Here is a 5,054-nt window from a genome sequence, read left to right as displayed (position 1 = left end):
AGGCCAGCACCCACTCCCCGTGCTTGCCATCACACTCAGTCTCCCAAGGGCCAGCGTCCCGTCCTGGGCCCTGGGCCAGGCTGCCAGGTGGCCAGGCCACCGGCACCACCACGCTCCAGCTGCCCTCACGGGTGGGAGCTGGCGCAGAGAGCCCTCCTCTGGGAGGCTCAGGCAGCCGCACAACTGGGAGCTGCGTGGGAGTGGGCAGGGGACCAGAACAGCACACACGGGTGAAGGGCCAGGGGCCTGACGAGCATGGCTAGGCCTCCTTACCAGGCCCGGCACCCTGCGGGACCCTCCCACCGTCCCCAGCCCCTGCTTACCATTGCCCCCTGGAGCCCTCCCCATCGTCCGATCCAGACAGGTGAACCAAGAGGCGGCTCCTCCCGTTACTGTCCACCCTCCCCACTCCCCGGGAGCCCAGGGCCCTCTGCGGCCCCCACCAGCTGCCCTGTCATGGCCCCAACGCCCCAGGGTGGGGCAATGGCTGTGTGCTCCCACCAGACCCTGAGCCTCAAGGCTCCCTGCCCAGCACCCAGCCCCCACTTCGTGGCCTGCAGGAGCCTGGCCCCATCCAGGCTGGCGGCCCCAGTCTCCTTCCCGCCTCCCCCGCTTCCTAAGTGGCCTGATTTGATCAGCCTCCCCGGATGTCACCTGCCTGAGTGCAGAGCCTAATGACAGGCGGGGACTCTGGCTCAGGCGGCTGGCGCGACAGAGGCCCAGAGGCCAGGTGGCAGGCAAGTAGGCACCCCTCACCCCTCGCCCCTCGCAGGAGCATGGGGGTCACTCGGGGATAGGAGGCTGTGGTCCCGCCTCCCTCCCTTCCTCTAGCCCTGTTTCCTGTGAGCAGAGCCAGGGAGCCCTCCAACCTTCCCTGGGCCCTGAGGGCTGCCCCAGACAGGCCGCCTCCCCTCCAGAGCCTTAGTGCCGCAGCTGTGTGAGGGTGGGGACCCGGCCTTCCGCTGTGACCAGCCTCAGGCACAGGGCCTGTGCTGTCCTGCACATGGACTCTGACCCCCCCCGGCCGAGGGTCCCTGGGTGAGCTTGAGGTACCTGGTCTTCTGTGCCCCGGTTACCTCAGAAACGGGCCTCAGCCTCTGCTAGAGGGTCAGAGAGGACATGCGGGTGGGCGAGGCCTGGCCTGGGATCTAGGGTCTCCTCGGGGGCCACTGTGGCTGCACCGTCAAGGGACTGGACCCCCGACCCAGGCCAGCCCCTGGCCCCTCAGTCTGTCTGTCTCTCTCCCCCACCTCCACGAGCGCACATGCCATAAGGCACAACCTCTAAAAAAAAGAAAGCAAAAAGGAAAAAGAGAAACCGTTTGATAAAACTCAGCCTTCTAGGCCGGCAGATGCATGGCAGTTAAGGTCTTGTACTTTCACATGGCTGGCCAGCCACACTGCAAGTTCTGGACCTGATGGCTTGGCAGTCATGTCAGGCACATGTGCGTGTACCCCAATCACGCGAGAATGGAGAAGGGACTGCGGCATGGCCACCCGGGTGAGCTCTCACGTCCCCTGTCTCTCTGACAAGTGTACATGCTCTATGCAAAACCTAGGAAAATGTAATCCCACGTTCATTTGTGTAAGAACCCTGAAAAATGAGGGTAGTGGGGACATTCTCAAATTAGCCAAAAGCGTCTTGCAGAAAGCTTGTGCCCCATCTCCCAGTGGGGAAGTGCTGACGGAGGCGGCTCCCCCTGCTCACCAGCAGGCGCGGGCTTCAGGAGCTCTGGAGTTGCAGAGATGGGGGCTCCGCGGGGCTGCCCACAGGGGAGGGCGCTGGGTCCTTGTCCAGAGGCCTCTGCGTGTGCCGGGCACACAAGTGCTCTGCTGGACTGCAGCATCGGGACCTGTGGGAGGAGCTGTTCTCCGTGTCTCTTGTTCATGAAAGAAATAACTTTAAAAAATTGTTATAAGGCATGTGGACTCACCAGAGAGAGTGGGGAGGTGAGACAGCACTCCTGGGGTGGCCATGCCGCAGTCCCTTCTCCTCCTGCTCCTCTCAGGGTTTGGGGCATGCAGGCACATGCACATGGTGTGTTTTTCAAGCCACTGGGTCCGGGATTCGAACCGCATCATCAACCACGTGGGATCCAGAGCCTTAACCTGCTGCCCCCAAAGGTACTATGGTAATTCAATGAGGAGGTGACCTCTTTATTTAAGTGATAGATAACTCATTTATAATGGTGTTGGAGCAAGTGGGTTCATTGGCCTCTCCCAGAGAGAAAACAGAAAAGAACTACAAGAAGAGAAGAAGCGCCAGCAGGTGGCGCTGCAGTAACACAACCGGACAGTGTGGGCAGCCCAGGTCCACGGCCCGGGCAGCCCTGGGCAGCCCTGGGCAGCCCTGGGCAGCCCTGGGCACGGCAGGTTTGGGCTGAGGCTGGGAGTGACTCGCAGGTGAGAGCCTGCTGGAGGAGCCTGTTACTTGCTCTTTCTCTCATGGAAGAAATAAGCTTAAAAATAGACAAGAAAAAGGAAACGCACCACATGGAAAACTGGCTCGACGTGAATCCCAGCCCTAAGTGTAAGAGCCAGAGTAATAACCCTGCAGGAAGGAAACAGGAGTGATCCTTCGTTAGGCAAAGATTTCTTTTTTAAAAGAAAAAAAAAAGACTTATTTATTCCATTTTTTAATTAATTTATTTATTTTCATATGAGTTTTGCCAGAGAAAGCGAGAGAGAAACCAAGCCTCCAGTTCCCGGACTCAGACTGCAGTTGGCATGCCACCCACCGGCTCAGGCAGATTTCTTAGACAAGGCACGGAGAGCATGATCTAGGAAGAAGACGTTGATTCCTGGCTCCCCAGGTCCTGGGCTGTGTCTTCAGTGAGTGCACAAGCCCTATGGCAAAAACATTGAAGAAAGAAGAAAGAAAGAAAGGAAGAGAAAGAAAGAGAGAGAGAGAGAGAAGAGAGAAAGAAAAATCAACCCATGGAATGGGAGAACGTTTGCTTTTTCAAATTCTTTCTTTCTTTTTGCTCTAGGGCATGTGCATTTGCCACAGAGAGAGAAAGAGGAAAAGCGAGAGAGAAATCACCCCTCACAGAGGACGGCCATGCCACAGCCCCTCCTCCACTCCCCTCGTGGGATTGTGGGCGCACTCACACCTGTGCCTGGCGTGTCCCTCAAGCCTCTGGGTCCAGGCCTTGGACCCGATAGCCATGTGGGATCTAGCGACCTTAACCAGCACGCCACCTGCTGGCCCTGCTCTCTGCACTTCCTGCTCGAAGTGTTTGCTAAATTTGAGAGAGGAGGTGTCTGAGACTGCGGCGCTGGCCCCGTCGGAGAACATGTATGGCTGGTGGTCCTCCGAGCCCCTGCCTGGGCCTAGTTGTCTGCTGCCTCTCTGGGAGTTGTGGGAGACTGATGCATGGAGATGCCAGGACCCCGGCGGGCAGGGCTCGCCCTGGAGGCCAACCCTCCTGCCCTGGCCCCTCCCTGGCAGTTCCGCATGTTCTGGACCCTGAAGCAGCCCAGGCCCCAGTGACCCCCTGCTTCCTGTCCCTGTGCAGCTCTGCACCCCCATCCCCTTCCTTTGCTGCTCCTCTCTCCCCAGAAGCTGAGCCTGGGCAGGTGGGCACTTGCTTGTGGTGGCGGTGCCAGCACGGGGCTTGCACTCAGGGATGCTGGAGTTAAGCTGGCTGGGGCTCCCCAAATCCCAGCACAAGTGAGAGCCCGCATTCCGGGGGCGGGGGGCCCAAGCTTGCCGCACAGTGCAGGAGGCAGGCCGTCCCGGTCTCTCCGGCCCCTCCATTCTCAGCTCGGGCTGTGTTCATGCCCTACGATTGGCATAGAAGCCGGAGCTCGGCAGTGAAGCGGCCCCAACAGCTTTCACTCAGGGCTGCCGTGAGCGGCAGCACCTTATAGGTGGAGGGGGTGGGAGTGGCGGGCGTCAGCTACCCAGGAAGCCCTCGTGCCAGATGCCCATGACCCGTGCCCTCCTGGGAGACCTGGGTGGCATAGTGGTGACGGCGGTAGACTCCATAGCTGAACAGTCTGAGTCCCAGACCTGGCAGCAAAAATCACACCGGGGTTGTGTGGGCAAAACCCCGAGGAGAATGGAGGAGAAAGTGTTGTGGCGCGGCCGTGCCCCGGAGGCTGATTTCTCACTTTCCCCCTCTCTCTCTCCCCAGGGAGTGCAAGTACCCTATGGCAAAAAACTGAGGGCCCTGCTGAGCACCCTGCCCCCTGGAGGAGGCATCAGGTATGATTAAGCGCCAGCTACCTGCGGGCACATCGCGGGCACAAGACCTGCCCTACTCTGGGGGCTCTAGGGTAGAGAGTCCAGGGGTGGGGCTCCAGTGCCGCCCAAAGCAAAGGACAGCATCTGAGGAAGGTGCTGAGGGTCCGTCAGGGTGGGGGTTGAGACAGCAGAGGGCTCCGGAGAGACACAGGAGGGAGGTCCTGGAGGTGCCCAGTGGGTGGGTGGGCTGAAGAGGCACCAGGCAGTGGGGAGGGCACCTCTCCAAGGAGGCAGAGGGAGAGGAAGAGGCGCTATCCAGCCAGCCCTGGCCACTCAGGAACGCCAGGAGCCCCCATGCCCAGAGACCAGAAAGGAGAGCCCCAAGGTGCTCATGGGGTGTGGTCACGGGGTCTTGGGGTACAGAGCAGGGCCTGCTGGGAGTGGGGTGGGGAGGGTGGCAGAGGTCTAGTCACTGGGGCGGCCGAGGCCTGGGCAGGAGATTTCCCCTGCAGGTGGGGGAAGGTGGCTGGGAGCAGGGGTGGGGTCTGGACGGCTCATGGCACCGCCCAGACCCAGGCTGTGGCTCAGAGAGGATTAGGGCACCCCTCCCGCCCCCGCACAGGGTGGCCACACACCCTGCCCCTCACCGGCCCACGTGTGCGGCAGCACGCGGGGAGCGGCTTGGCCAGGAGCGCAGCGGGTACGTGGGAAAGGCCCGTAAAGAGGGGTGAACGCGGGAGCGCGCGGAGTCGGGGAAGGGGTGCACGCGTCACCCCGCCCGCGGCTCTCCCCGCAGCCCCAGTGGTTCCCGACGGGAGCGGAGAGCTGCCGGGAGCGCGGGCGCCCGGGGCCCGACGGTTGCACGG

This window comes from Tupaia chinensis, unplaced genomic scaffold, assembly GCF_000334495.1.
Source record: "Tupaia chinensis unplaced genomic scaffold, TupChi_1.0 Scaffold000159_1, whole genome shotgun sequence".
NCBI classification, from domain to species: Eukaryota; Metazoa; Chordata; class Mammalia; order Scandentia; family Tupaiidae; genus Tupaia; species Tupaia belangeri.
This window is presented reverse-complemented; position numbering follows the sequence as displayed.